The sequence below is a fragment of the Chamaea fasciata genome, unplaced genomic scaffold, assembly GCF_029207755.1.
Source record: "Chamaea fasciata isolate MVZ Bird 193981 ecotype frontalis unplaced genomic scaffold, bChaFas1.0.hap1 SCAF_10, whole genome shotgun sequence".
Taxonomy (NCBI): domain Eukaryota; kingdom Metazoa; phylum Chordata; class Aves; order Passeriformes; family Sylviidae; genus Chamaea; species Chamaea fasciata.
The window spans coordinates 20960148-20970170 of record NW_027094095.1 but is presented as its reverse complement, the minus strand read 5'-3'; the positions used below and the strand labels follow the sequence as shown (position 1 = coordinate 20970170).

Genomic DNA, 10023 nt, shown 5'->3' with positions numbered 1-10023 from the left:
GCCTGGAAAGGTGCAATGTTTGTATTCCTGAAAATACATCTAAAGAGATGCTGCAGTGCTAACTTTCATTCTGTCCACATAAAATTAAATAAGTGTGAGCTCTCCAACACACTCTGCCTTAAGAGAAAATATAAATATGTCAGGGAGGAAATGGTCAAACATCAGCAGCTGATTGAAGAGAGTAAAACACTATGTGCTTTCTATACTGGTTTTTACACCTATTTTCCACATGGATAAACTTGCCTGCATACTCTCCCTCTTTGCACACAACCTCAATACCATCTGGAGAGTGATCTCATTTGGGGTTGAACCCAAACATGAAATAGAGAATTTATTTACATATTCCACTTCTCCTAGGTTGTTCTAATTAAAGCTAGCACACATTAGGGGTGAGTAATTGACATTTCAAATCAATACCAATAAAATAACCTAAACCAAATTCAAATGTATACTTTGGTTAGTAATTACTGCTGACCTCAACAGACTTTAGAAATCATATGTAAGAGAGAAGTCTTTACTGATTTGCAGATATGGTACCTTCTTAAAGAAATACATCCTACATGACAAGATAAATAGTTATTATTTCCTTAGAACAAATGTAAGAAAACTTACCATTGCAAAACTAGAAGAAACGTAAACGTCTGGCATTTCATACAGCAGACTCTTACTGTACCACTCAAAAACTATCAATCACCATTGCTGATATCCATCATGTAATCCAAATGCTTTACCAGCTTATGCCATCACATTAACCAGATTTTGGAAACTGTTAAGAAAAAGACAAAGATATCAATAAAACATTTAAATTACCACACTGAAAATGAAGAAGAATGCAACAGGACATATAAAGAGTAAAAGCTTTTTAAAGAAGAAATTATCCATTTTAAAAGTGCCCTACTGAAAGAAAAATCAATATGCTATTAAGTAATTAAGTATGTGAAATGCTAACGTAGGTTTCAAATCTAAAACTTTTCTTTCCTGGTAGTTTCTAAGCGATTCACTGTGTCACACGCTTAATGTGCAAGCAAATGAATTGGCAGGAGTCATGTTAGAGGGTTCAAATTTCAGAAGGTATTTGAAGAGACACAAGAAAACAAGGAGTGAAAAGTATTACTACGACTAATGAATTATGAAATGCACTGTCAAATGTATTTTATAATTAGATACACAGTGAAAAACTGTTTGATTTTAATTAACTGAGCAGACCTCTAAACTCACAATGGCTCCAAATCCCTGAATAACCTTCATCTATACAATGGGACTAAAATGCGTTCTAGAGTTCACATTAGACCTATTCTTCATCTAAGGGAAACAATGCTTAGCACCTTGTTTGTAGTGGAAGTGAAATATTTTGGATACTGAAAGACAAAATACATCTACAGATCCAAAAGTCACACAATGCTTTCAGTCGTCTCCAATTGGGCATCTGTGCCAGTGACCAAGTTGCTACTTGAAAAAACACACCAGCAATCACATTTAGTTTAAGAACATCTAGTACTAGGAAGGCACCATAATTCACTAAAGAACAGTGGTTATTGAAGCTTTCTTCATATTCTACCGATTTCATACAAGTGACCTTATTTTCATCTTGACGAATGATCTAAACTTCATGATCTAAAACAAGAGCTGACAGGCTCCCCCACATTCTTCATTCTACACAGTTTTTATATTTAGATTACTGGAAATTGTCTTTACTTTCAACTTAGTTAGGATTTCATACTGGTAAGAACAGAAAATTAATTCACCATTAGGTTGCCAATTCAAAATACATACTGAGCCACATAAGAGAAGAAGAGATTAATTATGTCTAATTGCAGTGAAATTCAGTAGCAGAAGATGTTTCTACAGTGATGCTACATGAAGTATCATAAATTCTATTATGGAGATAACTAAATCAAATCAGGTTTCATTTATTCAGTGGGATTTCTCAATTTACCAAACAGCAGAGAACAACCATCATAATAAGACAAACAAAGAACAGAAGAACAAGAAGGCAAAGACAACCACTCGAAAACATGTTGCTCTTAATCCGTATCGTTGCCCTTCCTAAAGATCCCTTTAACTGACGCATCTGGAGACACCAAAAGTATGACAGTTTGACCAAGTTTTGCAAAAGAACAACATACCCAATAAAAATACTAGCTCAGTAACTTTAGTAAAAATACAAAATACATTTAAACAAAAAACCATTTAAACAAAACATTTAAACAAAATGTAACAGCGAGCCAATCAGAAGGTGTCCTAATTTCGTAATTTTTAATTACAAGTCCTAAGTAAAGAACATATGAAAAGTTGTTTCAGGAATGGTTGGAATAGTAATGTCAGTATTTTGTCAGATTTGTACACCTCATCTCTCCTGATTTTCTTTTGCCCAAAACAAGCCTATTTTACTCACAGCAGGAAAGACACAACCCCTGCTGTATCTATTTGCCTTTGGGGACAGCTGAAGCGTTTTAGACACAGCAAAAAGATTGTGTAAATATCAAAGAGAAGAAACCAAGGTGGGTAAAAAAAGTTCTACTTAGTCAGAATTTTTTGTGTGGTAGCAGTTTCCAGGGATGGAGGAGAAAATCACAGTTCAAAAAAACAGGAAACTTTAATCAGGATACAGTGAAATGAGGGCACCTTAATTACGCTTAAAACCTAGAAAATAACATTCACAAGGGCTTAACAATTATACAGTTTTTTCCCAGAAGTTTCCTTGGAAAAACTGTCTTGAAAATTAACTATTATCCCTTTACATTGCATAAGCAATTACAGTGACATTCTTCACCTAGAACAACCACATCTTCGGTGGCAGAGAAATTCAGTGAAAGAGTAATGTAATGTTTTGCACACCATTCATTTTAGAAGCTATTTATGAGTTGCAATAAGGAGTGCAAGGGAAACTAAATAAGCTTTTAGGTCTAAAAGCCTTTCTTCAGGGAACCACATCAACATTTAAGGAAGAATACTGGGATACTGCAATGAAGACTGAAAGTTTGAAGAGTGACTATCAGCTAAAAACAACACACTGTGGTCTGCAGAGGCCACTAAAAATTACTAAGTTACAGGTTACATAGAATGCAATGCTCTGAAATAAGTAAGGGACTCTGAATTTGTCTCTCGTGGGGAAGGACCTGTGTAAGAAGCCAGCGAGCAAATGTTGCTGCTGAAATCATACAGGAAACAGTCACACATTAATCAGTATGCACCATCTTCAGAGTGAGATGCAGTTCAACTGCTTGCAGAAACTGTCTGTACATCTTACATACAATCAAGCATTTCATGACAACATAGGATGTATTTCTGGGTATGCATCTTTGCATTTAAGAACCCTTAAACTTACTCAGCTTTAGGCAGACTCTACCAATACACACCATTTTCACATTAGGCTAGAATTTTTATTTAACTTAACCACAAGCCTGTTTAGTAAAGCTACTGAATGCTGAACTGTGTGCTTGAAAACTTCTGGCAACAAAGGAAACAAATTTACATAGAGACGAAAACCAACAGCTGAAGACAGCAGAATGAGGAAAACCCTTCCTAAATAGGCAGAATAACCTTTTTTCTTCTGCATTCTATTGGTACTGTGTGAGAGTCAAGTACGAGCCCAAGTTTAAAGGAATTCAGAAACACGGATGCAGTTCCAAGTATGTTCCATGTGGCCCTAAGCTAAAAAAGAGACAATGAAAAGAAGCAGACAATACCTGAACAGACTGAGTGTACACCCCCCACCTGAAACCAGCAAAGCAACAGACACCTCTACTATAACTGTGGTGGGATTATATTTATGGAACTTAAGATGGATAAATTAACATTACATACAACATTAAACAAATCAAAAATAATTGTGTACTGGGGGTGGGGGAGAATAGACTTTTCAAGAGAAAAGTTTCCAATAGTTGTTTGATGTCCCTATTTGATGAAAATGGGCAATAACTAAAGTCTTCCAAAACAATTCAACCCTAGAAAACAGAATAGTGTGTTCATCTGATCTAGAGTATAATGAATCATTTTCATATTGAAGAGAAATAATCTGTTCTCTTCTCGTTCTTCTGAGTCTCATCTAACAATCAGTGTGCGCAGTGACAATACTGCAGTGATAGATTCAAATTTTTCCTAGTGTTCAGATACGGCATTTGTAGACATCTGATAGCAGGAGCACTCTCTAGTACCATACTTCAGTAAATCCCCAAATTACTTCAGAGACAGTATCTGCTATTGGCAAAGATACCATTTACAAGAGCAAATGTGACACACATATATAATTGCCCAAAGAAATAAATAAAACTGGCAGATCTCTGTGGTATAAAATAGCAGTTCTTAAATTCTCTGCAGAGCAATGGAATGTCACTTACAACAGTACATTTTTAAAAATTTAAAGCAGCAGCTATTTATCCAAACAGAATCTAATCCCTTACAGAAGTATTTCCCCAAGATTAAAAAATTAGCACCTCTGAAAAAATGAGAATCTGCACAGGCACCAGATTATCAAGATTTTGGATTATCTTCACACAGAAAATACATCAATTCCTAACAAAGTAGTATTACTAAATTAGGGATGAATTTCATTTAACAAATTATATTCAGCAGTCTATCACATCTAGAGTATGCCAGCATCTCTTCCCACACATACTGAGTTTCACAGAACTACATTAGCAAGAAATCAGTTTTCTGGAAAAGCATTTTATTCTTCTGATTCTACATTACATCAAAACAAGCAGTACTTTCAAATGATAGAAATAACCTTCACCAAAAGACATTATGAAGATCTTACTTGAAATAATATGTAGCAATAAGCAGCTTAAAGTTATAACAAAAGCTTAAATGCAATAAAAATTAATAGATGTTACTGGAGTTATTCTGAGATTTCAGCTGTCTCTGACACAGAAAGATTATATTACATATGGTCAAAATATAGTCCATCAGAGCGGGACTACTTATATTAACCTTATATATAGAAAGCTACTAAGATTAAATAAAGAAAGTAAAAGAAAATAATAGAATAATATAAAAAAATTGCCAACAGGTTTTAAAACCAAACAAACTAGCAAGGGAAATGTTTTACTCAAAACTAAAACTGCAAAGAACAATAATGGAGAGTTCAATATGTTGTTTTTCTTCTTTAAAAGAGATGGGTTCACTAGGCTAGACAAACCTATTCTTACATAAGAGGATAAAAATTCTTTAGAAAGAGTCTTCTTGTGGAAAGCTATTTCTACTTCTTTCTGGAAGAAAAAAAACCCCACAAAAGTAATGGGCAAGGAAAATGAATTGGTACTTAAATAATAGGATGTATGAAAACAAACAAAAGCTCGACCTTCTCCTAACACTGTCTCACTCTTTCTCTAAAGCCACTAAAAAAGGTCAGACCAGAAAGTTGTCTGACAATGACCAACTATGTACACCTGCTCCTTTGCACCCCTTCCACTCAGGAGTGCTACCAAAACTGCTGACAGCACTGCTATTGCTCACTCTTCTGGGCTACCTACATGAGGAAACTTACTGGGAGGATGGGTGTGATACAGGCACCACTCCTCTTCCAGCCAGACATTCCAGGACAAGACTGCAAAATTACTTCACATAAAACTAAATATGAATTGTACAAGTGTGACTTTACAGCAGAACTCTAGAAAAGCAACCACTATATCAAATTTCTTCTCTTTAAAGCCTGAAACATTTTAACTGCTTTCACTTTCTTGTATCTTGGCCAAATTAGAGTTTGTGCTGAAATTATACATTGAAGCATCTGCCTCAGACTGATATTCCCACCCTGCTGTCTCTCTCCTGAATTCTCAGTCAAAATAATTACTCATTTCTGTGCACAAATATGGAAATTATTTTAAACCCTTCTTGCTGCTTAAGACACATCTGACTGTTCCTTCAAAAAAGTTTTCTTCCTCCATATTTTGGAGTAAGAAATTAGGATTCGGCATTGAGAAGTGTTTGCCTGAGAACAAAAATCCTGGTGGAGCTGTGATGAGGGTAGGCTGAGGGGAATGCTAAATGTGAATGCACAGGTGAGGAGAGCAGCTACATTGGCAAAATGAGAGGATGCTGAATGGAGAGAGACTGGAAATCCTGAAGAACTGCTAGAAGACAGAAATCACAACTGCCTAAAAGGAAAACTGGAACTGGGAGTAACTGGAAGGAACAGGCAGAATCCATGATTTTATCTAGTGCCAACTCACCTACACACATCACACAGAACTCATCCCAATTATCTGCCTCAAATACCTGGGACAACTCTGTCAACACAACTGTTGTGGAACTATACTCTGAAATAAATCTACAAATAGGTCAGGGTTGAAAATATCATCTTTTCTTCTTTTCTTTTCAGATGGCTCCAGATGAATCAATTTTTCCTGTGGGTCATATTAAAGGACAGTGTGCTGCAGCACAGGCATGGGATCACATGGCCACAACAAAAGGTGAAGATGTGAACTTTGTAAGGTGGAACAAAAAAACAGATTCCACACTTCAGTGCATCACCTGGTGTGTTCATCTTTAGCATGTCATCTTAACCAAAAAATGCAAAAAATGATCATTTTGTACAATTTGCACTTGTCCTGAATAAAGACAGTAGCTTTAAGCAAATAGCCTTACTGCACCTACTTTACTAATATTTAGTCAATAAACTCACTACTGTCTGATACAATTAAATTATCAAGAAAATTAAAACCAGAATACGTAAATAACTTCTACATCCCAGTAAAAAAAAATACACTTAGCCTCACTTACTGGCCATCCCTCTATATCCTTATCACCACACTTACCCAATCCACTTTTCCATCCTAGGTGAAAGTCCCACTCTAAATTATAAAAGGCCTTTTTCATGTGAAACCATTCAATTGCTAATTAGCTGTTCTGTTATCCAAAGAGTATCTCCTGTGCAGGATTACCAGAACACGTGACTAACATCTTTGAGATACATTAAATCACACAGGTTCTTGAAAAGCTCATTATAAAATTAATTACACTAACTTAATTACAGTAACCATTTATCAAACTGTTTCTCTAGGAGACTCCAATCATATTTAATCTTTTAAACACAGAACACAGTTTTATATAAATTGGAAAACTATTATTTATTCCCTGAAGAAGTTATTATTACAATATACAGAAAATATCTAGCATAAAAAGACATTGCTTTTTCCCATAGGTAGGCTGCAATTGTAAGAGTTCATCAAGTACTTAATAATCCTGCTAGCAGTTTACAGATGAAAAGGAACTTGATGGAGAAAATCAATGCTTTACTTATTCTTAAAAGCCCCAGGAAAAACCAGTTTGCTCATTTTTGTAGAATATTACACTGGAAATTACTACTATGTCTGATTTATTTTTGGAACAGTAACTACAAACACACTACCTTAAAAAGTACACTGAAAAGTGTATATTCTATGAAATACTGTCCAGAACATATTTTTATCCCAGATGATTTTCAGTCAATGGCATGCATTTGAAATGCAACTATTAATACAGCTTTTCATATGCAAAATCACAGCATCAGCTCCATAAGCCTCACAAGGCTGATGTACAGCTCAGAGCAGTACCACACACACACAGCTAGGTGCTCTGTGTGGGCTGTGCTTTGAAGGGCTCCTGCATTATCGTAAGGCAAATACAAACCCACAGTTTGGAAAAGGGACACGTGAGGCATGCAACAGTTCCTGTAAAATATTTTCAATTGTTGTTTCAGAATGAAAATGTTTTTGTTCTATATTTTTCTTTAAAAATTTAAATGTGCCCTCACTCCCCAAAGAAACAGAAAGTGAGAAGGCTGTTTTTCCAGCTATCTACACTCAGGAAAACTGTTTTAACCGCTTGTTTTCCATCTGATAATGCTTTTGCCTCAATGGAGGCTTCTCCCCCTATCTAGGGGATACACATTACTCTATAAGCAGATCAGCAGTGGGCTGGCTTTGTAGCCCTAAACATGGCACCATTCTGCCACATATCCCATCACACCTTTAATTTTCTGAAAAATTTCATATTGCTGCCTCTGGCCATCTCCAAACCCCAAGGACGGTGAGGCAAATTCCAACCCATACATGCACTGACTAGACCGCTTGCAAACCATGTACAGCAGGTAACTACTGGGCTCAAATCCCCCTTAAAAAGGGGGCTACAGTTTCTGTGAAAGCTGCAAGCTCTCTATAGTTCTGAGATGTTTACTCTCAGCTAAATTTAGGGAGGTTGCTAAGTTGGCCTAAGGATTCAAATAATAATTAGTGACAATAGTAAACAAATAGAGGGACACCTAAAGCGTTGATCTAAATCACACTCACACACTAAATGCTTAAAACATATTCTGGATAGACTGGGGGTAGGGAGGGCATGCAGAACTATCCCAAAATCCATGAAGGAAAAAAAAAATGCAGTTTGTCACAGCTGTGGCCGTGCTGTGTCTTCTCACCCGGTGCATTTTCATGCTCCCAGAATTCCAGGCATCCCTTGGCACACCAGCTGATCCTGTGTGTATAATCATTGCACCACTCACCACCACACACACACGAGTTCTCACATGCAAGGGGCTTGGCAAAGTAACGGACAAGCTTACAAGCCAAGTATGCTTTAAACTTGAATTTAAACCCAGCAGTAGCCTGCTACCATAGAATCACAGAATCATTTAGGCTGGAAAAGACCCTTAAGATCATTGTGTCCAACTGTACATGACTTGCCTTATGCCACTTTTGACTGACAGTTATTTTTAAGAGCCCCAGCTGTTTTAAATGCTCATGTGGCTCTATTACAACTGACTTTGACATATTAATAAAATCGTATTACACAAAGTCATTTCTCTGGTGAACAGCCAGAGAAACATCTATTTTCTAAAGAAACTGTCTGAGGTGCTGCAGCTGTTGACATGTTTCAGTACTGCACGCCATGCTAGAACCTCAATATTGTGGCAGTTCTCAAAACAGTGATATCAGTAAAAAGACCCATCCCTCCTTCTGCCTTCCATATAGGATGCTGTTTACTTTCATTGCCTCATGCTGCAGTCTGGTCTAATGCACAGCACAACTGCTACAGCCATATTTAGCCATACGTGACAGCTTTGCCATCCCAGTCTTTCAAAGCAGTTCTGAGCAGCTCCTGCTCAGTGAGCGGGATGTCAGCACCATCTACACCAAGAATGTGCCTTTCTCCCCAGAAGTACATGAAGGCAGACAAATTTTCTCCCAATCCTTGGAAATCCTGACAAAACTGCAGATATCGGCACTGGAAAATGTTTGCTCTTAGATGCTTTCTGAATTCTGCTTTGAAACTGACACTGAGCTTGTTAAGCAGAGAGGTTTCAATACACCTCTACAGCCTGATATTCTCACTGTATGTTCAGGCTGCAGTTATGTTTTCTGAGTAAGAAGACTTTATGAATATTTCAGTCGACTTGGCTTGCGAGATTCCACTGGCAAGCACTGAAAGTGTTTTAAGTGCATTAGAACTGGGGTTTTTAAGAGCTCCTAAAGGGGCAGTGAGCAGCTGCTTTCTGTTTTGCTGCTGTCCTGTTTTCAGGCACAGGAAACAAAACCTGCACTAAGAACACTACCACATAACCCCTCCTTTTAATCACAGCACATCTACTGCTAATAGAGGCCTTCATTTAAAAAAACACCAACGAAGACTGCTCCCAGTTCAACTAGTACATTACCTTTTTCTAGCTGCTACTGTTCATATCCAACTACTTTCAGACAGGATCACTGGCCACAATTTCGTTGATTTAATAGTACATTGGAAGCCTAATTTACTTTTGTAGTCTAATATACATAATTCAAATAGAGCTATGACCACATCACATGTAATTTTGTTTTACCTGATTGCCATTCTGCTTTCCTCTCTTGCTGTGCTCAGGTCTCTGTAGGCCAGCACATTCACTGATAAACAATATGCTGCTTTTTATTTCCCACAATTTCTGTGTTCTGTCTGGCCTATGCTTACAGTACCAACTGGAAATACAAAGGAAGTTCTGTCTAGCCTACATTTACATTTAAAATTTCAGCCTTTTCGTTACTCTTATTTTCTCAGTCTGAACATTTTTTT

General features: G+C 36.9%; 1 protein-coding gene across 4 annotated transcripts in view; it reads right to left on the bottom strand.

Annotated features, from left to right (window-relative positions):
- Positions 1 to 10023, bottom strand: part of ZZZ3 (zinc finger ZZ-type containing 3) — a 56648-nt gene that overhangs the window by 31660 nt on the left and 14965 nt on the right. For all 4 annotated transcript variants that reach the window (XM_066192614.1, XM_066192618.1, XM_066192616.1 and 1 more), the window contains exon 2: positions 613 to 766. The gene's annotated coding sequence lies outside the window, so the exon portion shown is untranslated. The remainder of the gene's footprint in view (positions 1 to 612; positions 767 to 10023) is intronic.